This window comes from Triticum dicoccoides, chromosome 7B, assembly GCF_002162155.2.
Source record: "Triticum dicoccoides isolate Atlit2015 ecotype Zavitan chromosome 7B, WEW_v2.0, whole genome shotgun sequence".
In the NCBI taxonomy this organism is placed as follows: Eukaryota; Viridiplantae; Streptophyta; class Magnoliopsida; order Poales; family Poaceae; genus Triticum; species Triticum dicoccoides.
In genome coordinates, this window is record NC_041393.1 from 636,358,457 (window position 1) to 636,384,638 (window position 26,182).

Consider the following 26,182-nt stretch of genomic DNA (forward strand, 5'->3'; position numbering starts at 1 on the left):
AGTCATAGAGACACACTGTTGTTGTGAGGGTAGAGTAGTGAGTAGGGCCAAATAAGTCCATGTGCAACAGCTCAAAGGGTTGAGATGTCGTCATGATTGTCTTCGAGGGGTGCTTGGCCCTCGTCATCTTTCCAGCTTCGCAGGCACCACACAAATGATCTTTCTTGAACTTGGCACCTTCGATACCTATGACATGCTTCTTCTTGACGAGAGTGTGTAAGTTCCTCATGCCAGCATGCCCCAGCCTTCGATGCCAGAGCCAGCATTCTGAAGCTTTTGCAAGAAGACATATGGCAAGCTGTGGACCTGCTGAGAAATCTACCATGTATAGATCACATTTCCTATACCCTTCAAAGACTAGAGACTTGTCAGATTCCATTAGTACAAGGCAACGATATTTTCCGAATATCACAATTATGTTTAAGTCACAAAGCATTGAGACAGACATTAAGTTGAATCCAAGGGATTCAACAAGCATCACTTTATCCATGTGTTGATCCTTTGAGATTGCAACTCTACCTAGACCCAATACCTTGCCTTTACCAATGTCAGCAAATGAGATTCGACTCTTGTCGGATGGACGTAAGGTTGAGTCCATGAGAAGACTTCGATCACCAGTCATATGATTAGTGCATCCGCTGTCCATAATCCATTCTGAAGCACGAGGTGTCATACCCTACAGGGCAGTTAGGAGGATAGGCTTCACAAGGTATGTTGTGAAGCATAAGCATTTGATGCACACTTGGATTATCACAGCTTAGATGAAAGTTAGCACACAGTATGACAAGTAAGTGATTCATATGTGGAATACATAGTAAGTCATTTTATCATGCATCCCTTTGTGTTTTAGGTCCCCAGCAATAATATCGGACGCCTTTGATTGCTGGCTGGAGACCATATTCTGCAAAAGAGAGTTAATTCTTCTTCACCACCCACATCTTCAGGGGTGGCTTAGAAGCAATGAGTCTAAGTGCAGCATCTGAGAATTTCGGCTTTGAAGCCCTAGCAAATAGCCTTGCAGGAGATGAATGATACTCATATGAATAAGCAGAAAAGTTCTTAGTCCTATGAACATGGCGGTTTGAGGTCAGACGTTCATATTCACAAGTTTGAGTATGATTTCCCTGCAAAACATTGGCGTTAGGGTGACTCAAGTGAGTCTTGTATTCGTATGAAGCCGTTGGACCATATGATGCCTTTGGTCTGCGGTTTGTCTTCTTCCCAGGTGGTGTCATGATGACATTCACTGGAAGATTCTTAAGACAGCTTTTGGGAACCCAGATCTTCTTCATAGGTGGTCCATTCCTGCAGTTAGTACCAATATACCTGGCAAACACTTCACCATTCTGATTTTTGAACAGTTTATAGTTTGCATCAAAGGATTCATCAATGATAATAGGATTAGCACAGGTAAAGCCAGATAAAGTGGATGGATCCACTAAAGGTTCCTTTGCAGCAACCCATGTGGTTTTGGGATACTGCTTAGGCTTCCAGTAGGAACCATCAGCATTCATTTTCCTCTCGAACCCAACACCCTCTTTCCTAGGGTTTCGGTTTAGAATCTGCTTTTTGAGGACATCACAAAGTGTCTGATGCCCTTTCAGACTTTTATACATCCCTGTTTCAAGCAATGTCTTCAACCTAGCATTTTCATCAGCAATAGTAGTGGTATCCTCAGTAGAGGGGTTACTTACCACATCAGTAGTTGAAGACAAAGCAACAGTAGCAGCATTGGAACATTCAGCAACAGAGGTAGCGTTATCACGCTCAATGCATTTTAAACATGGTGGTTCAAATCCATCCTGAGCGGAACTGATCCGTTGAGCGCGAAATGACTCATTCTCTTTTTAAAGATCTTCATGAGTCGCTTTCAATTTCTCAAGCTCTTGCTTCCTTTGAAGATAATCATAGGAGAGCTTTTCATAAGTGGTTGAGAGCGTCTCATGAAGACTTTCAAGTTTTTGATACTTAGCATGAAGATTTTTTATATATTCAAGTAAGGACTGTGAACGTGTCATTTCCGCGTCCAACATGTCATCGCTTTTGTCTAATAGGTTTTGAGTATGTTCCATAGCTCTTTTTTGTTCAGTAGCAATTTTAGCAAGTGTTTTGTACTGGGTTTAGATTCACAATCAGAGTCATCTTCATTGGATGTTTGAAAGTAAGCATCGCGTGATTTTACCTTGGCACCACGTGCCATGAAACAGTAGGTGGGAGCAGGATCATCCTTGTCATCATCATCATTGGTGTGGGAGTCATTGTCTTCAGTGTTGAAGATGGACTTGGCAACGTAGGTTGTGGCTAGAGCCAGACATGGAATGCCAGAGTCGGACTCAGCTTCAGATTCCACCTCCGCCTCCTCAGAAGCAGACTCCTCCTCTGAATCCATTTCCTTGCCAACAAAAGCACGAGCCTTGCCAGATAGGCTCTTCTTATGAGATGAAGACTTTGATGAGGACATGGAAGAAGACTTTGAAGATTTCTTCTTCTTGTTGTCATCAGAGTCATATTCCTTGCTCTTCTTCTTCTTCTTCTCGTTGTCCCACTGAGGACACTCAGAGATGTAGTGTCCAGGCTTCTTACACTTGTGACATGTTCTCTTCTTGTTGTCTTGAGTGGAAGCTTCATCATTTCTTGAACTGGATTGTGAAGACTTTCTGAAGCCCTTCTTCTTGGTGAATTTCTGGAACTTCTTCACAAGCATAGCAAGTTCCCTTCTAATGTCTTCAGGATCATCAGAACCGCAGTCAGATTCTTCTTCTTCAGATGAGGAAACAACTTTTGCCTTCAAAGCACGAGTTCGGCCATAGTTGGGGCCATAGATATCTCTTTTCTCAGAAAGCTGGAACTCATGTGTGTTGAGCCTCTCAAGTATATCAGACAGATCGAGACTCTTGAAGTCAGGACGTTCTTGTATCATGAGGGCAAGGGTGTGGCTGTCAAGAGATCTTAGCAGCGTCTTGACGATTTCATGCTTAGTGATCTCAGTGGCGCCGAGAGCCTGAAGCTCATTTGTGATGTCGGTGAGGCGATCAAACGTGAGCTGGACATTTTCATTGTTGTTTCTCTTGAAGCGGTTGAAGAGGTTGCGAAGAAAAGTGATCCTTTGATCTCTCTGAGTTGAGACGCCTTCGTTGACCTTGGACAGCCAGTCCCAGACTAGCTTTGACATTTCCAGAGCACTCACACGACCATACTGTCCTTTGGACAGATGACCACAGATGATGTTCTTTGCAGTCGAGTCCAGTTGAATGAACTTCTTGACATCAGCAGGGGTGACACCTTCACCAGTTTTTGGAACTCCGTTCTTGACGACATACCAGAGGTTGACATCAATGGCTTCAAGATGCATGCGCATCTTATTCTTCTAGTAAGGATATTCAGTTCCATCGAACACGGGGCAAGCAGCGGAGACTTTGATTATCCCTGCAGTCGACATAGCTAAACTCCAGGTGGTTAAACCGAATCACACAGAACAAGGGAGTACCTTGCTCTGATACCAATTAAAAGTGCTAGTTATCGACTAGAGCGGGGGTGAATAGGCGATTTTTATCAAAGTCTTCAAAACGTGGAAGTTTTGAAGACAAAAAATAGAAATGACCTAATTGATATGCAGCAGAAGATAAACTACAACAAGCAAGCCATAGTCAAGTATGCAATAATGTGAACATACAAAGACTAATAGCAGCTAGGTAGTAAGGATCAGGATGGAAGATAGTACGAAGCCAATCAACGATAGTAGTCAAGCAATGAAGTCAAACAGATAAGACAAATAAGCAATGACTTCATGAAGACAAACTCAAAGTAAATGGGGGAAGGGATAGAACCAGTCACTTGTTGAAGACACAGGATTTGTTGGACCAGTTCTAGTTGCTGTGACAACTGTATGTCTGGTTAGGGAGGCTGAGATTCAACTCAGAAGACCGCGTCTTCACCTTATTCCCCTTGAGCTAAGGACACATAGTCCTCGCCCAATCACTCCGGTAAGTCTTCAAGGTAGACTTCCGAACCTTCAAAGACTTCGTTCACCGGCAATCCACAATGACTCTTGGATGCTCAGAACGCGATGCCTAACCGGCTGGAGGATACACAGTCCTCAAGTGTAATAAGTCTTCAAGTCACACAGACAGAAAGATTTCAGTGATGCCTAACACTCTTTGGCTCTGGGTGTTTGGGCTTTGTCCTCGCAAGGATTTCTCTCTCAAAGGCTTTGAGGTGGATTGCTCTCAAAACGACAAAAGCCGTAAACTAACTCTGAGCAGCCACCAATTTATGGTGTAGGGGGTGGGCTATTTATAGCCACAAGGCAACCCGACCTGATTTGTCCGAAATGACCTTGGGTCACTAAGGAACTGACACGTGTTCCAACGGTCAGATTTCAAACACACATGGCAACTTTACTTGGGCTATAAGCAAAGCTGACTCATCCAGCTCTGGATAAGATTTGCTCTCATTGTCTTCGCTCGACGACATAGGATTTGGGTTGAGCATCACTTCAGTCACTCTGACTTTGTTCACTTATACCCCACTTAACAGTATGGTGGTTCCTACGACTCAACAAAGAAGAAAAGGAAATAACGAAACAACTCAGTCTTCGCGCTCCATAGTCTTCACTCAATGTCTTCTCATGTCACAGTCTTCAGTGTGAATATCTTCACACACCACCATTGTCTTCAATGTCTTCATATGGGGTCATCTTCGGTAGGTAAACCGAATCAATGAGGGACACTTGCTGCGTTATCCTGCAATTCTCACAAACGCATTAGTCCCTCAACCAACTTTGTCGTCAATACTCCAAAACCAACTAGGGGTGGCACTAGATGAACTTACAAAGGGAAGCTTAGGGTGAAGTGAAGTTCCTTGCCTCTGGACTATACTGCTCGCATATAACCTGAGAAATGCATCTTGTTCAAGTACAACATGGCTATAGCTTTCATTACCTCCCTTCATCCCAAATATAGGGAGAAGCAAAGATGAATCCAGTCCATACTTCTGATGAGAAATCTATATTGATCATGTTACAAGATTTTTTTAAACTTTGTTAACAAGCTGGATTTGTCTTCAGTATCCAATTTACAAACCATGGTAAACTCAGGTATGTGAAACAGATGATACACGTGGATCAATGCCATAATCTAAAGCAACACACAACTCAAAACAGATAGCACACATGGATCGATCTATCATGTATGCCAAAACATATAGCACATGTAGATCAATCTTGTTAGGAATATCCTTCTCAAGATAATAAACAAACCGGGCAAGGTTTTTTTTCATACACAAATACATGAGTGGAAGTAGAGCAGATGTGCTATAGCAAAACAACAACCCTGTGAAGCCTATTTCGACGGTAACTGAACCGGATTTAAAGCAGAGATTCGCAGCAGTTGACGAGGACATGTACCTAGGGTAGGTCTTAGGCCTGACCTATATGTCCTACCGAAGGACACCACAAAAGAGGCCAAGGCCTACAGGGACAGAAAGAAGATACTGACTGGAATCATCACAGGATACAATCCGCTCGTCGATAGTTCCACTCGGATAACCCAAATCCACTCAACCATCGCTATTCACTCGGATCACCAGGATTCACTCAGAGGACAGAAGACCTAGGGTCACCCCTAAATGGGACCGGTCAGACATTCACTCCGTAGCCTTAAAGTTCATTATACACGGTCGTTACCAGTAACGCTCATGTCATTATTCTCTCATTGAAAGCTGGTGTAACTGAGGATGGCAAGGGGTCTGCGCACTCTATATAAACCACTCCTCCCCTCGGGAAAAAGGGTTCGCACCCACTGTAACTCCACACTCCAATCAACAAGCCTCCGAGGCACCGAGACATAGGGCTATTTCCTCCTCTGAGAGGGGCCTGAACTCATAAAACAGTGTGTACAACCTCGCCGTAGCTAGGACTCTGCCCTCTCCTACGTACCCCCTATCTCTACTGTCAGATCTGTTCCCACGACCGCCGTCACATACATCTCTTTTTGCGCCCATGACGGTGTGCCGCTCCACCAAGTGGGTGACTTGGTCGCCACCCGAATCTAGGCCGACCAACCTCGTTGGTCGGCCCATATTGTTTCCTCCGAGGGGAAACCCACGGGTAGGGTGCTCCACGGACCCATTCCTTCATGCCAAAAACACACAAATAGTCAGTCAAAAATCTCAACAAGGAAAAAACGTCAGGCAAGGAAAGCTTAGGGTGAAGTGAAGTTCCTTGCCTCACGACTGTACTGCTCGAATATAAACTGAGAAATGCATCTTGTTCAAGTACAACATGGCTATAGCTTTCAGTGCCTCCCTTCATCCCAAATACAGGGGGAAACCAAAGATGAATCCACTCCATACTTCTGAGGAGAAATATATATTGATCATGTTACAAGATATTTTTAAACTTTGTTAACAAGCTGGATTTGTCTTCAGTATCCAATTTACAAACTGTGGTAAACTCAGGTATGTGAAACAGATGACACACGTGGATCAATGCCATAATCTAAGGCAACAAACAACTCAAAACAGATAGCACACATGGATCGATCTATCATGTATGCCAAAACAGATAGCACATTTAGATCAATCTTGTTAGGAATATCCTTCTCAAGACAATAAACAAACTGGGCATGGTTTCCATTCATACACAAATACATGAGTGGAAGTAGTACAGATGTGCTACAGCAAAACAACAACCCTGTGAAGCCTATTTCGAGGGTAAATGAACCGAATTGAAAGCAGATTCGCAGTAGTTGACAAGGACATGTACCTAGGGTAGATCTTAGGCATGACCTATATGTCCTACCCAAGGACACCACACAAGAGGCCAAGGCCTACAAGGACAGAAAGAAGATACTAATTGGAATCATCACAGGACACAATCCGCTCGTTGATAGTTCCACTCGGATACCCCAATTCCACTCGACCATCGATGTTCACTCGAAACACCAGGATTCACTCAAAGGACAGAAGACCTAGGGTCACCCCTGGATGGGAACGGTCAGACATTCACTCCACAGCCTTAAACTTCATTAAACACGGGCGTTACCAGTAACGTTCATGTCGTTATTCTCTCATTGAAACCTGGTGTAACTGAGGATGGCAAGGAGTCGGTGCACTATATATAAGCCACTCCTCCCCTCAGGCACAAGGGTTCGCACCCCCTGTAACTCCATACTCCAATCAACAAGACTACGAGGCACCGAGACATAGGGCTATTACCTCCTTTGAGAGGGGCGTGAAATCGTAAAACCGAGTGTACAACCTCTCCGTAGCTAGGGATCTGCCCTTTGCTACGTACCCCCTATCTTAGTGTCAGACCTGTTCCCATGACAGCAGTCACATACATCTCTTTTGGCGCTCATGGCGGTGTGCTGCTCCCCCAAGTGGGTGAGTTGGTCGCCTCCAGAATCTAGGTGGCCATCCTCGTTGGCCGGCCCATCTTGTTTCCTCCAAGGGGAAACCCACGGGTAGGGTGCTCCACGGAGCCATTCCTTCATGCCAAAAACACACATATAGTCAGTCAAAAACCTCAATAAGGAAGAAATGTCAGGCAATGGAACCTTAGGGTGAAGTGAAGTTCCTTGCCTCACGACTGTACTGCTCGAATACAACCTAAGAAATGCATCTTGTTCAAGTACAAAATGGCTATAGCTTTCAGTACCTCCCTTCATCCCAAATATAGGGGGAAACCAAGGATGAATCCATGCCATAGTTCTGATGAGAAATCTATATTGATCATGTTACAAGATTTTTATTAAACTTTGTTAACAAGTTGGATTTTTCTCCAGTATCCAATTTACAAACCGTGGTAAACTCAGGTATGTGAAACAGATGACACACGTGGATCAATGCCATAATCTAAAGCAACACACAACTCAAAACAGATAGCACACATGGATCGATCTATCATGTATGCCAAAACAGATAGCACATGTAGATAAATCTTGTTAGGAATATCCTTCTCAAGAAAATAAACAAATGGGGCAAGGTTTCCTTTCATACACAAATACATGAGTGGAAGTAGAACAGATGCGCTACAGCAAAACTACAAACGTGTGAAGCCTATTTCGAGGGTAAATGAACCGAATTGAAAGCAAAGATTCACAGCAGTTGACGAGGACATGTACCTATGGTAGGTCTTAGGTCGGATGTATATGTCCTACCCAAGGACACCACACAAGAGGCCAAGGCCTACACGGACATAAAGAAGACACCGACTGGAATCATCACAGGACACAATCCGCTCGTCGATAGTTCCACTCGGATACCCAAATTCCACTCGACCATCGCTGTCCACTCAGAACACCAGGATTCACTCAAAGGACAGAAGACCTGGGGTCACCCATGAATGGCAATGGTCAGACATTCACTCTGTAGCCTTAAAGTTCATTAAACACGGGCGTTACCAATAACGTTCATGTCAGTATTCTCCGGCGCCCCATATGGCGCATAAGTCCGGGCAGTGCAAGCGCATCATGGTGGACATCGGCGGCTCGTCCTCGGACGGATCCATCATCGATCTGATTTCCATCGGCACCGTTCGAGTTACGGTCTCCAACGAGGAAGAGTAGGGCATGGGAGACGGTATGGCCTTGAGTCCTATGAGCTAGCTCGTGTCCCATGACCTATCCTACCTTGCCGGCGATCGAACCAACACTCTGAGGAGCGCAGCCAACTACCGGACATGGCCAGGGCGGAGCCGGGTGAGCGGGGAGCGGAACCGGACGAGCTCTGTGTAGATTAGGTTTCATGTTGCATGTAATAATATGGATTTGAGCTTTCTCATTTGAGGTATTCGGATGTGGAATGCGTTTTTTGAGAGGTGACCGGTCAATGTTCGCGGACGCGCCCAGGTATGTCCGAGGGCATTTGAGGGGTCGGATTTGCGAAGTACGGCTATAGGTACTCTTACATTCCTATGGCAGAGACATTATACCAACACTATTGTGTGTGTGTCATGGCTCTTCCACATGCTCTCCCTCCTCCCAGACACTGACGTCCTTGGCACCGTGCCTGTCTACCTACATTGGCAGCTACCACGAGACAATCGTGGCTTGATTGTTTGTCACCTCTATACTCCCTTCGTTCATGAATAAGTGTACACCTAAATTTTATCCTAAGTCAAAGTTTTAAAACACTAACCAACTTTCTGGAAAAAAATAGTAGTAGCATTTATGATACTAAATTAGTATCATTAGATCCATGACACACACAGAGTGCACAACCAGCGGCCCCACGGCACCACGCTGAGCGGGAGATGGGGCATGAGGCGGGAGCGGGTAGATGGGACGCAAAGACGACGGGAATTTGAGTATATATTTTTAGTTATATATAGGGAGAAAATATTTAAACACAAAGTAGTTACCACAAGTCAATGCTAAGTGGCAAACAATAATTTAATCAAAGTTAGCAATCCTGACGCTTTGCTGCCACATCATGAAATCCACTCCTAAAACTGCGTGAAGGTTCATTCAGGTCAATTCCAACACACGATCCCAATGGATATCCATTTTGTTCAGATTTTGTCTGTTCAGATATGGCAATGGGGAGGTGTCCGGGTTTTTTACTAGATGCTCGAGCCATGTGCCCAACGCACGGCTGCATCTGTTCCGCCACGACTGGCATCTGTTCCGCCATGACTGGCTGGAGGCCGTTTTATGAACTATACACATTGCAAATAGTTTTAATAGAATAAATCAAACATTGCAAATAGTTTTACAAACAAATAGTCCCATGTCCAATTGAAAACATAATCAAATAATTTTACAACCCAATCAAAATTGCCTTCAATATATGGAAAATAAATGTACCGATACATCTACTAGTTGCCAATGTGAGTCACATGTGCTCAACCAAGTCATCCTGGAGCTACATATGAGTATGCCAATCAGGTATTTCACGACGAAATTAGGCAAACTGTTCAAAGGTTGCTGGTTCTTGGTGCTCAGTCTCAACATTTTCACCCTGAAAATTAAAACCTCGGCCGTAGATGTTGCCATCACACTCATCCTCCACCATGTTGTTGTGCATGGTCACACAAGCAGTCGACACCTCCCAAAGCTTCTGGATGCTCCATGTCAGCGTAGGGTTTTGAATGATACCCAATCGAGATTGAAGCACTCCAAAAGCACGCTCCACATCCTTCCTAGCACTCTTTTGCATTTGGGCAAATCACGGTCTCTTCCCTCCTTCGAATTGAGTATTGTGTTCACAAGAGCTGACCATTGAGCATAGATATCATCAACTAAGTAGTATCCCTAGTTGTAATGGTGGCCATTAATCTCAAAGTTGACCTCTGGGGAGTGACCTTCTGCAAGCCTTGCAAACATTAGAGAACGCTGAAACACGTTGATATCATTGTGAGAACCAGCCATGCCGAAGAAAAATTGACATATCCACGGATTTTGTAAAGCCACCACTTCTAGTATGATAGTGACAACTTTCACGTTCCCCTTATACTGCCACTACCAAGCAAATGAACAACACTTTCACTTCCAGTGCATATAATCTATGCTACCAATCATGCCCGGAAAGCCCATGTTGGCAATCATCGCCAACAACCCATCTGTATCAGCGACAGTTGGCTCTCTCAAGTACTTAGGGCCAAACACTACCACCATAGCCTTGCAGAAATTGCAGATTGATAGGAGGCATGTGGACTCAGTCATACGCATGCACTCATCCACAAGATCGCTTGGAATTCCATGCGCAAGCATTCGAATAGCCAAAGTGCATTTCTAATAAGAGGAGAAGCCAAGCTTGCCAAGGGCATCCTCTTTGCACCCAAAGTATGGGTTATATGCTACCACTCCCTCCCAAATACGATTGAACACATGCCTCGCCATACGGAAGTGGCAGCGGAATTGATGTGGTTTGAAGACTGGCCTATTCTCAAAGTAATCGACATAGAACAGGGCGTGGCCACTCTCCCTATTGTGGTTCAAGGTTGGAGTATGACCCGAGATTGATCTCCTGACCCGAGGCCACTGCCTAGCAATGTGGTCATTGTCGACCATTGCCGCCACCACAAGGTCTTCCTCATCCAAGGACGAATCATCCAGTGAACAAATGAAGTTGTGGAAAAACCACTCATCCCCACTATGGTACCTTGTGAGCAAAGTGTCGAACACCTTGCGGTTGTGGTGGAGACACAGCCGGGAAGAGCACCTCGAGCTCCCCTCGAGGTCCTCGAGCCCTACGACTATGCAGCTCCTGCCGAAAGGTGTTGGAGTCGATGGGCGTCGTCGTTTGCGGCCGTAGTTTCTCTCGCACGTTTGTGACAACAAAGAGCCACAACTGCCGGCAAAAAACTCCTCCGATACGCGGGCGTGGGCCGGCTATGGCATATGGCATGGTCGTGGTTAGGGCGGCCTGACAAGAAAGGGAGAAAAGCGACCGGGAAAATGGGTACCTATGGGTGGCGGCCGATGGCGGGGGTTCGAGGGAGGGGTAGTGGAAGAGAAAAGGGCGTTGTGTCCCCGACGGCGGGCCAGGGGAGGACATGGAATCCCGCCCATCGCCCATTGTCCGTTTTGACATAAACGCACCCAAATTTGGGCAGGGAATGGGTCAAACAAGACAAAAATCGGAAATTTATCCGTTTGCTCTCGCGCGTTGGGCCATATTTTGCGTCCATTTAGTTTCAAATTGACGCATCTGGGCCACTTAGGATCATGCATTTGAGTTTTTTTCATGGTAATACGTGTCTCATTCATATCATAAAGATTAAAGTACAAGTCATGTAAGGACCGACATCACAAAACTAAAAAGAGAACAAAACATCTCTGAGCTTGACACCAATGCCCATCATCTGCCTATCGCACCACAACAAAAGCCACCGAAAAAAGAATGACAAATCACCTCCTCGCCCGAGCTCGATGTGGCTCCATCGCTGATATGCAGCTTTGTAGACCTCCAAGGTGGCTCACCAACAGTGAATCCCTTACTGTTGAACGAATCAGACCGGGGTAACACCTCGGACACGCCATCAAACTCCAGAGCTGGCACCCACCGCGACTAAGATGCCGTAGAAGGAAACCATACCTTCCATCCATGAACCACGAACCCAACACATGTTTTGTCTTCCCGATGTCGTTGATGCAGACCACAATCTGCATCTGGACTACCTCCCAAGCTCCGCGTCAACGCTGGAGCAAACACCGTCGCAACGACAGAGCCCGAGGACACAAGTCTACCACGAGGATGCCGCCGCCGCCATGCCATCCTTACTTGAACAGACTGGTTTCCAAATCCATCCCCAACCATAAGACCGATGGCCTCGTTAGGGAAGGATCCAAAGAATCTTTATTCAGCACCGTCATCGTCGCCACCGAAGCAAAGATGATGAGAAGCCAAAAAACCTAGACCACGAGGGAGTAAAAATGGTCCACATGTGTGGATCTGGCGGCCCCCCTCACCACCGACGACCGAGGTCGCCGGCGGAGGGGAGCCGCCTGAGGATGGCGCTAGAAGATTGGCCTTTGCTAGCGGCGGCAGCGGCTAGGGTTCCAGCCGCCAGGGACAAGAGGAAAACAATCTGCATTCCAAGCACGCCTTACCGATCAGAGTATGTCACCCCATACATTGGAGTTGGCCTTTGTAGGATCGAAACTATGTCTAGAGGGGGGGGGGTTAGACTACTTAACAAAATAAAAACTTAGCCTTTTCCCAATTTTAGTTCTTGGCAGGTTTTAGCAACTTAGCACAAGTCAAGCAATCAACCTACACATGCAATTCTAGAGTATAGCAGCAGAATTGAACACAATTGCATATGAACATAAAGGGGAGGAGTTTGAGGAGGCAAACGCAATTGGAGACACGGAGATTTTTGAGCCGTGGTTCCGATAGGTGGTGCTATCGTACATCCACGTTGATGGAGACTTCAACCCACGAAGGGTAACGGTTGCGCGAGTCCACGGAGGGCTCCACCCATGAAGGGTCCACGAAGTAGCAACCTTGTCTATCCCACCATGGCCGTCGCCCTCGAAGGACTTGCCTCAATAGGGGTAGATCTTCACGAAGTAGGCGATCTCCTTGCCCGTACAAACTCCTTGGTTCAACTCCACAATCTTGTCAGAGGCTCCCAAGTGACACCTAGCCAATCTAGGAGACACCACTCTCCAAGAAGTAACAAATGGTGTGTTGATGATGAACTCCTTGCTCTTGTGCTTCAAATGATAGTCTCCCCAACACTCAACTCTCTCTCACAGGATATGGATTTGGTGGAAAGCAGATTTGAGTGCAAAGCAACTTGGGAAGGCTAGAGATCAAGATTCATATGGTGAGATAGGAATATCTTGACCTCAACACAAGTGTAGGTAGTTCTCTCTCAAAAAATGTAAGTTGGAAGTGTAGGCATGTTCTGATGGCTCTCTCCACGAATGAAGAGGAGGTGGAGGGGTATATATAGCCTCCACACAAAATCTACCCATTACATACAACTTAACAATCTCAGTGGGACAGAATTGAGAAACTCGGTCAGACAAATTCAGTAAATCTAGTGACCGTTAGGATTTTCGGTGGGACCGACATGCAACTCGGTAGGACCGATACAGTTAGGGTTAGGGCATAACGTAATATCGGTGAGACCAATTACACAAACTCGGTGAGACCGATTTTGGTAATAAGCTAACCAGAGAATGGGTCAGGTAAACTCGGTGGGACCTATTCCCTCATCTCGGTTGGACCAAAATATTACGAAAGGGAAGCATAGAGTTTACATTGCAATCTCAGTGGGATTGATCACTCATCTCGGTGAGACCAAAACGTTACGAAGGGAAATAGAGAGATTACTATCCCGTCTCGTTGAGACCGAGATCCCAATAGGTGAGGCCGATTTACCTAGGGTTTGTGGCAGTGGCTATGACATCTGAACTCGGTGGCGCCGGATAGAAAGAATCGTTGGGGACGAGTTTGACTTTTGGTTTAGGTCATATGTGGATGTGAGAAAGTAGTTGAGGGCTTTGGTGCATATCACTAAGCATTTTGAGCAAGAACCTCATTAAGCAACACCTCATCCCTCCTTGATAGTATTGGCTTTTCCTATAGACTCAATGTGATCTTGGATCACTAAAATAGAAAATGCAGAGTCTTGAGCTTTGAGCTTGAGCCAATCCTTTCATCCTTAGCATTTTGAGGGGTCCACTTTTCTCATCCATGCCATGCCAATCATTGAGCTTTCCTGAAATATTTATCTTGGAATGGCATTAGCTCAATGAGCTATATGTTGTTAGGAATTACCAAAATCATCTAGGGATAGTTGCACTTCCAATCTCCCCCTTTTTGGTAATTGATGACAACATATAGATCAAAGCTTCGACAAATGATAATAAGATTGAAAACAATGTCGCTTTGAGAAGTATGTGAAAAACAAGAGCTCCCCCTAAATTTGTGCATAGTTTAAGATTTGCTTTGGACTGCAAATGCACAATGAGTTAGGATCATGGGTTTCTCTTCCATGCCACATACATCTTGGTGGAGCGGTCAAATTGATAATAATTAAATACATGCACTCATCACCAAGAAAACTGAATGATCATATGAGGATATATGAGATAATGTCATCAAATCAAACAATAATGTAGCATAGCATATGATCAAACACATGATCATCCAAGTATCACACAAACACATAATGTATCTCAAACAAGCAAACAAATAAAGTTCAACCACAAAAATCAAGAGAGAACAAAAGCAACACTCTCTCTTGAAGCTTATGATCTATACATTTTCTCCCCCTTTGGCAACAAGTTACCAAAAAGTTCATAAAAATGCATAGTGCTAAATCGTCTCTCAGGCTTGGTCTTGATGTGGTGGTGTAGAAATGACTCCAAGGACGAAGGAATCAGTTGAGGTTGATGGAGCTGGTGGAGTGGCTACTGGAGCTGGTGGCACTGAAGCTGTTGCTGGTGCAGATGAAGTTGCTCTGGTGTCTGTCACTGGCACTGCAGCAGATCTCTGGCCTCTGGGCACTCTAGCAAATGTATCTGTGATAGACTTGCCCTTCTTCTCCTCCACTTCCTCCTGTAGTTGCTCAACAACTAACTGTATCTCAGTGACTTTCACATCTAAATCATAGAACTTTTGCTCTATGATTCTCTCCAAGCTCTCTTGGTTTTGTGTCAGGGTGGCCAAACACTTCTCAATCCTTAGAGTGGAGGCAATCAAGCAGCCAAGCTGATCTTTCTTGCTCTTCAGTAAATACTAAGATGCCTCATCAATGGTTGGCATCTTTGCAACCTTCTCTGTGCTTGCTTTCTCCTTCTTTTCTTGTGCTTGCACAGATGATGGTTCATTCTAATCCATCACTACAGTGTTGTCCTCAAAGTCTGGGTAGATGGGCAGGTGTTCCTTGTCCAAGAGATAAGTGCCAGTGCCCATATTGGAGTTGATGAGCTCTTGAATCTATGGGGCATACCCACAACTCCTCTCCTGGTCAGCATCTGTCCTCTTGATAGTCTCAACAATTAAGCTCATGACTTTGAACTTCTGAGGCACATCAAATATGTGAAGCAAATTAATTGCATGGCCTCTGATCATCTTGTGATCACCTGACTTTGGCAACAGAGTATGCCTGAGGATCCAATTGATTGTTGGCAATCCTTACAGCAGATAATGTACTGATCCAAACTTATGAGTCTCAAGAGCAGCATCTGGGGTCTCGCTGTACATGTGTGCCATGTAGTTGTGATCCTTCTTCTTCTTGGCACAGACATCCAAGTCAGCCTCATTTTCCTTAGGAGCATTGATCAATTTTGCCCATTCTTCAACTGATGATTGGTACCTAATACCTTCAGACATCCAGACAATCCTTCCATCTGGGTAGAAATGAGCTGTGGAGTAGAACTGCATAATAATCTCATCATTCCACTTTGTGAGCTTCTGCCCAACAAAGTTTTCTACCCCACAAGACTTGAAACTATCATAAACTCTAGGATAGTACTCTTCATTTGTTTCTGATGTACTTCTAGTCCACCCATCTCATATCACAAACAATTGGCTTCTTATCAAGCAGCAGAGTCTCATAGAAGTCCTGTTGTTCCTTTGTATGGAACATGTAGTCCACAGCAGTCCTTCTCCTGACAACATAGGGATCTGTCAATCTCCACTGTCTGAGTCCTGCATCCTTCCTGAGCATCATGTCCTCAGCTACTGGATGAGTATCATTGTGATCTGGAATTTTGGGCTTCAACTTCCTCACGACATGTGACTCATCTTCTTCTTCTTCTTCTACAACAACTTCAGGCACTGGGGCCTTGTTCTTCTCTGTAGCAGGAATACTCCTGGTGTTCCTCTTGGGTGCAACTTTGGGCTTAGGTGCAGCTGCCTTGGGAGCTTCTTTGGGCTTTGATGGAGCAGCATGTGGTCTTATAGCATCTCCCATAAGCTTTTGATCTTTAGGTGCTGGTGCAGCAACCTCTTCCTCTTCTTCCATCATAGAGGGTTTTCCAACTACTCTGGCCATAGTATTCTTAGCTCTTTCTTTCCTTTTTCTTTTCAGCCACTACTTGCTCTTTGGGTTCAGATCCCAAACTCTCTTGAGTTGTTCCTCTGACCTTCAACATAGGTGTTCTCTTGGCTAGAACTTTCCTGTTCATGCCAAGCTTGATGGCAGCAGTTGTACCATATTCTTTCTTCAGCACCTTCCTAGATGTGGCCTCATCGTCTTCTGCCACATAGTCCTCATCTTCAGAATCTGGGGTTCTCTTCTTTCTGACCCTGGTGGCAACCTTTGGCAACTTGTTGGTTGTGCTCCTGCTGCCCTCATCTGAGGTACTGGAGGGACTAGTGCCCTCACTCAAGTGAACTTGCTCTTCATCTCTGTTCTGACTGTCGCTCTGATCTAACATAGTGCAATCTCTAACAGCAGACCCTGTGAATAGATATAGATGAGATAGAGGGGATGAGTATCGCAAAACACAAAAGTTTTTGCAAAAGAATAAGTTAAAAACATAGTTTTAGTTTTCCATAGAAAGCATTTCGGATCGACCGATTTGTAAACTCGGTGATACCGAAGTAGCTTTTGGAACCTAAACTAGTGAACTCGGTCAGACCGAGTCACAGTTCGGTGGCACCGAGACTGCTAGGGTTTCACAAAGTCCTGAACTCGGCCACACCGATTTGCAATTCTCGGTCAGACCGAGACTCACATGTGAAATGGCCTAAGTCAAATCGGTGGAACAGATTTCTACAACTCGCTCGGTCCGAGATGAGTTCGACGGAAACCTAACCCTAAATTTTCAATCGAAACTAATCTATTTCGCTGGATAGGACATTCTCAATTGTGGCAAGATACATGGCAAAACAATGTGCTAGGAATCGGAATGATATTAGCTTAAGTATCAAGTCCATACCCTAAGTGCGGCGGTGGACTTGCTACGGCGGCAACGGTGGAGTCGATTTCCGTTGACAGCGGCGGAGACCAGCGGCGGGAGGCGGCTGGCGACGAGGAGGACGATCCGGAGACCCAGGGAGGCACAGAAGGCTGAGCGCGGGCGAAGGGATTCGGAGAAATTTCCAAATTTTGGCCCGGGGGTATATATAGCCTGACCCTGTTGGTGTGGCCAAGTGGAACGACTCGGTGGCACCGAGATGCATAACTGCAAACAATTGCTGCAACTCGATGCGACCGAAAAGTTCAAATCGGTTGCACCGAGATTGAAAACCTAGATCGACTTAGTGATCTCGGTATGACCGAAATGGATGAATAGGTCAGACCGAAATGCACTAAGAAGTTTTGGAAGTTTAAATCTATGGTGAATCGGGGACTCCGAGTGATCCTCACACAGAGTGGTTCGAATCTGACATGATCAAACTTTGTGATATAGCATGAATAGAGTTTGAGACAAGAATAGCATCGATAGCTAGAGGGGGTTCTTAGGCATTCTTGTCCATCCACTTGCAAAAAGAAATGAAGCCAAACAAGCAAAACTACAAGTGGATGTCCTCGAATGAGTAAAATATGCAAACGACATGCTCACACAATAAAATGGCAGATAAAATATGTGACAAAGCATGCACAACCAACTCTAGCATCTATCAAGCAATTGGCGATGACTAGGTCATCTATATATGAGTATATTGAGTTAGGAGTCAAATGAGAACATTTGATCATAGGTCATCCTCATCGTTTAAGCTCAAGTGGGGTTGCCACTTTTACATAATGCATTGATGTGTTCTCATCATTAGAGTTGCTTTAGCTCAATTCTTAGAGTAAAGCTCCCCCTAGATGTGAGGTCCCCCCTAAGAAGGATGAACTAACCTTGGGTTTTGTCGATGATGACTTCATGTAGGTGTTGAAGATGTGGATGCTCTATGTTGATGTAGATCTTTTGGAGCAATCCTTTGGAGTGAGTTGCACTTTCAATACCTACACGAGTTAGTCCCACAAGGAACAAACAAGGATATCCATAGACATAGAGTGATGCACACACAAGATGATGTCTATGAAAGCATTGGGTTACCTTGTCCCTTGTCTTACCAACAAGAGGGTTTGTGACACCATGAACTAGTGCAAGATGTGGAAGTTGGTTGCACTTGTCCTTGCCAAAAAGATAAGAGTGAAGTTGGCGGAGTCACCCTCAAGAACTCTCTAGTTCTTCTTCTTAAGGATCCACACCATCTTGATGGGAATCCTTGGGGTTGTAGTCGTACTTGATGAAGTAGAACTTGATGTAGTCTTGGGAACCCACTTGACCAAGGCCTTAGGAGCTTCTTCAAATGCATCAATATTGTCTTGAAGCTTGTCCTTACCTTTCTTCTTGTGGTCTTATGGTGGAAGATCATCTTGTGCTTGTGTCCCTTTGAAAGAAGTAGGATGATACTTCTCTTGTTGAGGAACAAACTTCGTCTTGGGGTATTGATCTTCTTCCCACTCAACTCCATTGGCATTTAACTTTCATTCAAAACGAACACCTTGGTTCTTCCGGTGCCTTCCTTGCTTGCGTACAATTTCCTTGAATTGCTTACTTCCGACAAGGCTCTTGTAAACACCTTTCTCTATAATTCCCTTCAATAAGTTGTTTTCTTGCTCAAGTGTAACTTGGCTAAGAGAATCATTAGTGGAATCAAGAGAACTACTAGAAGCAACAACATTGGATATAGCATGATGATTGTTGTTACTACTAGAGGAAGAATCTTTCTTGTTCTTGTTACTAGACTTGACTTGAGGCATGAAAGTAGATAAGAGTAAACACTAGGCAATGTAAGAAGAACTTTTCGTGCGAAGATCATCATTGATAGCCTTCAACTCATATTCTTGCTCAAGGTTGAGATTTTCAAAACATAATTTCTCATGAGTCCCTAAAAGTTCTCGATGATCTCCTAAGATAGATTCACGAGCTAACTTAAGAGTGTTTAGTTCTTTAGTTAAAAGCTCTATCTTCTCCTTATCATTGTCATTCGTTTTATCTTGATTATCATGATTAATTGACAATTAATCATAGTATTCATCACTAGAGTTGTCAACAAGTAAATCACTACTGAAATCAACATACTCGGGGTGTAATACCTTAGGGCCTTTAGCCATGAAATATCTTCCAAGTCCTTCAATTGGTGATTCAAATATGTCGTAGGAGTTGGTTGACACAAGTGCTAGACCGGCAACACCTTCATCTTGAGTATGTTCTGAGTCGGAGTGGTAGCTTCTCTCGGAGTGATGTTCGAAGTCGGAACCGGATACCCATTCACCAACATGAGCTTGATGTCTTCGTTTTGTGTAGCTCTTTGATGATTTGTCCTTCCTTTCCGAATCCTTGCTTCTCCGGGATGTTCTTCGTTCATAACGGTCATCTCTACTCCTTCTCTCTCTTGGTGGTGATTCTTCTCTTCTACTTCTTCTCTTAGGTGATTCTTCTCTTCTCTTGTAGGGAGCCGTACAGTCATTAATAGTGTCCGGGTCTTCCACAATTGTAGCAATTATGCTCTTGACTCGAAGATCTTTTGTCATTGTAGGACCTTGACTTGGAACTTCTTTCCTTGCTCCGACTCTTGTAGAACTTGTTGAAATTCTTCACCATTAGGCTCAATTCTTCATTGAAAGTTTGTTTCTCACTTGATGATGTGGGAGCTTCACATGAGGCTTTGTAAGCAACACTTGACTTGTTGTGGAGCTCTTCCTTATCCTTGAGTGAATCTCATGAGCAACAATTCTTCCAATGACCTTCGTTGGCTTGAGATTCTTGTAATTGGGCATCATTTGGATCAATGTGCACACGGTATCATATTTTCCATCCAAGGCTCTTAGGATCTTCTTGATGATGAATTTGTCGGTCATCTCTTCACTTCCTAAGCCGGCAATCTCATTTGTGATGAGAGCAAGCCTAGAGTACATTTCAGCGACGCCTTCACCATCCTTTATCTTGAACTTGTCAAGTTGACTTTGAAGCACATCCAATTTGGATTCCTTGACGGAGTCGGTACCATCGTGCATGTCAATCAAAGTGTCCCAAATTTACTTTGCACCCTCAAGACGGCTGATTTTGTTGAATTCTTTTTGGCACAATCCGTTGAAGAGGATATCATAAGCTTGAGCGTTGTATTGCAACATCTTCAACTCTTCCGCGGTAGCTTCACGGTTCAGTTCTCTCCCATCAAAGAATTCACCTTGCAAGCCAATACACACAATAGCCCATACGGCAGGGTTATGTCCAAGAATATGCATTTTCATCTTATGCTTCCAACTAGCAAAATTAGTACCATCAACGTAAGGACCTCTATGGTGATAATTTCCCTCGCTAGACGCCATACTCTCCTAGGTTGTGAAACCAAGGCTATGACTACCAAAAGCTATGGAAATCAAAGCAAATGGAGACCAAAGCTCTGATACCACTTGTAGGATCGAAAGTATGTCTAGAGGGGGGGTTAGACTACTTGACAAAATAAAAACTTAGGCTTTTCCCAATTTTAATTCTTGGCAGGTTTTAGCAACTTAGCACAAGTCGAGCCATCAACCTACACATGCAATTCTAGAGTATAGCAGCAGAATTGAACATGATTGCATATGAAGGTAAAGGGGAGGAGTTTGAGGAGGCAAACGCAATTGGAGACATAGAGATTTTTGAGCCGTGGTTCCGATAGGTGGTGCTATCATACATCCACATTGATGGAGGCTTCAACCCACGAAGGGTAACGGTTGTGCGAGTCCACGGAGGGCTCCACCCACGAAGGGTCCACGAAGTAGCAACCTTGTCTATCCCACCATGGTCGTCGCCCACGAAGGACTTGCCTCACTAGGGGTAGATCTTCACGAAGTAGGCGATCTCCTTGCCCGTGCAAACTCCTTGGTTCAACTCCACAATCTTGTCGGAGGCTCCCAAGTGACACCTAGCCAATCTAGGAGACACCACTCTCCAAGAAGTAACAAATGGTGTGTTGATGATGAACTCCTTGCTCTTGTGCTTCAAATGATAGTCTCCCCAACACTCAACTCTCTCTCACAGGATATGGATTTGGTGGAAAGGAGATTTGAGTGGAAAGCAACTTGGGAAGGCTAGAGATCAAGATTCATATGGTGAGATTGGAATATCTTGACCTCAACACAAGTGTAGGTAGTTCTCTCTCAGAAAATGTAAGTTGGAAGTGTAGGCTTGTTCTGATGGCTCTCTCCATGAATGAAGAGGAGGTGGAGGGGTATATATAGCCTCCACACATAATCTACCCGTTACACACAACTTACCAATCTCGGTGGGACAGAATTGAGAAACTCGGTCAGACAGATTAAGTAAATCTAGTGACCATTAGGATTTTTGGTGGGACCGACATGCAACTCAGTAGGAACGATACAGTTAGGGTTAGGGCATAACGTAATCTCGGTGAGACCAATTACACAAACTCAGTGAGACCGATTTTGGTAATAAGCTAACCAGAGAGCTGGTCAGGTAAACTCAGTGGGACCGATTCGCTCATCTCGGTTGGACCGACACGTTTTGAAACGGAAACAGAGAGTTTACATTGCTATCTCGGTGGGACCGACCGCTCATCTTAGTGAGACCGATTTGCCTAGGGTTTTTGGAAGTGGCTATGACATCTGAACTCGGTGGTGCCGGATAGAAAGAATCGGTGGGGCCAAGTTTGACTTTTGTTTTAGGTCATATGTGGATGTGAGAAAGTAGTTGAGGGCTTTGGAGCATATCACGAAGCATTTTGAGCAAGAACCTCATTAAGAAACACCTCATCCCTCCTTGATAGTATTGGCTTTTCCTATAGACTCAATGTGATCTTGGATCACTAAAATAGAAAATGCAGAGTCTTGAGCTTTGAGCTTGAGCCAATCCTTTTGTCCTTTGCATTTTGAGGGGTCCACTTTTCTCATCCATGACATGCCAATCATTGAGCTCTCCTGAAATATTTATCTTGGAATAGCATTAGCTCAATGAGCTATATGTTGTTAGGAATTACCAAAACCACCTAGGGATAGTTGCACTTTTAGCCTTAGACCACTATCACAAAGGATATGGTATATACTTGGAAATGAGGGTTCGTTTTTTTGGCAAGCAAAAGCTTTAACTTAATGGTGCTGTCCAATATCAGCCAAAGCACAATCAGGCACAACGGCTGGTATATCAGACTCCCACTTCATACAGTGGTACGACTCACATAAATGTCCCAATCTAGCAAGTTCATGGGCCACACCATTGTTGGGGAACGTTGCAGAAAATAAAAAATTTCTATGCTTCACCAAGATCAATCTATGGAGTCATCTAGCAACGAGAGAGAGGAGTGCATCTACATACCCTTGTAGATCGCGAGCGGAAGCGTTCAAGAGAACGGGGTTGATGGAGTCATACTCGTCGTGATCCAAATCACCAAAGATCCTAGTGCCGAACGGACGGCACCTCCGCGTTCAACACACGTACGGTTGGGAACACGTCTCCTCCTTCTTGATCCAGCAAGGGGGAAGGCGAGGTTGATGGAGATCCAGCAGCACGACGGCGTGGTGGTGGAAGTGGCGGGGAAACTCGGCAGGGCTTCGCCAAGCTCAGCGAGAGGGAGAGATGTTGGGGGGGAGAGGGAGGCGCCAGGGACTAGGGTACGCAGCCCTCCCTCCCTCCTCTTTATATAGGGGCCCTAGGGGGGCGCCGGCCCCCTAGAGATCCAATATCAATGGGGGGGGGGGCGGCCAGGGGGGACTTGCCCCCCAAGTCAGGTGGGGCGCCCCCCACCCCTAGGGTTTCCAACCCTAGGCATAGGGGGGAGGCCCAAGGGGGGCGCACCAGCCCACCAGGGGCTGGTTCCCTTCCCCACCCGGTGGACCCCCGGAACCCTTCCGGTGGTCCCGGTACAATATCGGTGACCCCCAAAACTTTCCCGGTGGCCGAAACCGGACTTCCTGTATACAAATCTTCACCTCCGGACCATTCCGGAACTCCTCGTGACGTCCGGGATCTCATCCGGGACTCCGAAAAACTTTCAGGTTACTGCATACTAATATCTCTACAACCCTAGCGTCACCGAACCTTAAGTGTGTAGACCCTACGGGTTCGGGAATCACGCAGACATGACCAAGACAGCTCTCCGGCCAATAACGAACAACGGGATCTGGATACCCATGTTGGCTCCCACATGTTCCACGATGATCTCATTGAATGAACCACGATGTCGAGGATTCAAGTAATCCCGTATACAATTCCCTTTGTCAATCGATACGTTACTTTCCCGAGATTCGATTGTTGGTATCCCAATACCTCGTTCAATCTCATTACCGACAAGTCACTTTGCTCGTACCGTAATGCATGATCCCGTGACCAACCACTTGGTCACATTGAGCTCATTATGATGATGCATTACCGAGTGGGCCCAGAGATACCTCTCCATCATACGGAGTGACAAATCCCAGTCTCGATCCGTGTCAACCCAACAGATACTTTCGGGGATACCTGTAGTATACCTTTATAGTCACCCAGTTACATTGTGACGTTTGGTACACCCAAAGCACTCCTACGGTATCCGGGAGTTACACGATCTCATGGTCTAAGGAAATCATACTTGACATTGGAAAAGCTCTAGCAAACGAACTACACGATCTTGTGCTATGCTTAGGATTGGGTCTTGTCCATCACATCATTCTCCTAATGATGTGATCCTGTTATCGTCCAATGTACATAGTCAGGAAACCATGACTATCTATTGATCAATGAGCTAGTCAACTAGAGGCTCACTAGGGACATGTTGTGGTCTATGTATTCACACATGTATTATGATTTCCGGGTAACACAATTATAGCATGAATAATAGACAATTATCATGAACAAGTAAATAAAATAATATTCATTTTATTATTGCCTCTAGGGCATATTTCCAACAGTCTCCCACTTCCACTAGAGTCAATAATCTAGTTACATTGTGATGAATCGAACACCCATAGAGTTCTGGTGTTGATCATGTTTTGCTCACGGAAGAGGTTTAGTCAACGGATCTGTGACATTCAGATCCATATGCACTTTGCAAATATCTATGTCTCCATCTTGAACATTTTCACGAATGGAGTTGAAGCGACGCTTGATGTGCCTGGTCTTCTTGTGAAACCTGGGGGACTTGCCCCCCAAGTCAGGTGGGGCACCCCCACCCCTAGGGCTTCCAACTCTAGGCGCAGGGGGAGGACCAAGGGGAGCGCACCAGCCCACCAGAGGCTGGTTCCCTTCCCACTTCATCCCATGGGTCCCTCCGGGATAGGTGGCCGCACCCGGTGGTAACGGTACAATACCGGTGACCCCCGAAACTTTCCCGGTGGCCGAAACTGGACTTCCTATATACAAATCTTCACCTCCGGACCATTCCGGAACTCTTCGTGACGTCCGGGATCTCATCAGGGACTCCGAACAGCTTTCGGGTTACCGTATACTAATATCTCTACAATCCTAGCGTCACCGAACCTTAAGTGTGTAGACCCTACGGGTTCGGGAATCATGTAGACATGACGGAGACAGCTCTCCGACCAATAACCAACAGCGGGATCTGGATACCCATGTTGGCTCCCACATGTTCCATGATGATCTCATCGAATGAACCATGATGTCGAGGATTCAAGTAATCCCGTATACAATTCCCTTTGTCAATCGGTACGTTACTTGCCCGAGATTCGATCGTCGGTATTCCAATACCTCGTTCAATCTCGTTACCGACAAGTTACTTTACTCGTACCGTAATGCATGATCCCGTGACCAACCACTTGGTCACATTGAGCTCATTATGATGATGCATTACCGAGTGGGCCCAGAGATACCTCTCCGTCATACGGAGTGACAAATCCCAGTCTAGATCCGTGTCAACCCAACAGATACTTTCGAGGATACCTGTAGTATTCCTTTATAGTCACCCAGTTACGTTGTGACGTTTGGTACACCCAAAGCACTCCAACGGTATCCAGGAGGTACAGGATATAATGGTCTATGGAAATGATACTTGACATTGGAAAAGCTCTAGCAAACGAACTACACGATCTTGTTCTATGCTTAGGATTGGGTCTTGTCCATCACATCATTCTCCTAATGATGTGATCCCGTTATCAATGACATCCAATGTCCATAGTCAGGAAACCATGACTATCTGTTGATCAATGAGCTAGTCAACTAGAGGCTCACTAGGGACATGTTGTGGTCTATGTATTCACACATGTATTACGATTTCCGGGTTGCACAATTATAGCACTAATAATAGACAATTATCATTAACAAGGAAATATAATAATAATCATTTTATTATTACCTCTAGGGCATATTTCCAACAACCATTTGCCGAGCGACGACACACAATTATTACATGAGAGGAGAACCACATTTTCAACTGAAATTTTGTCCTCAGTAACTGCCGCATAAGCCAAAGAGTCAAACTTGTGAAAGTCCAAGGCCTCCATAAGTAGCTATGAATCTGTTTCAAAGATGACTCTTACCATACCCAGGTCAGCCGCAAACAAAACGGACTGGGACAAAGAAACTGCCTCAGCTGCAAAAGCATCCCACACATTGTCTTGGCGGCCAGCCCGAGCACCAACAATTATACCATCAGCAGTCCGAGCCACCACCCCCAGCCTGCATATTCCTCACCGGGAATGAGTGACCCATCCAAATTGATCTTATCATGTCCCCCTCTGGCGGCCACCATACATCCATTGGAATCTTCTTTGGAGGAGCAAGATAAATCTGCTCATACTCAAGGACACAACATTTTGTTCTATGCACAACATCTGTTG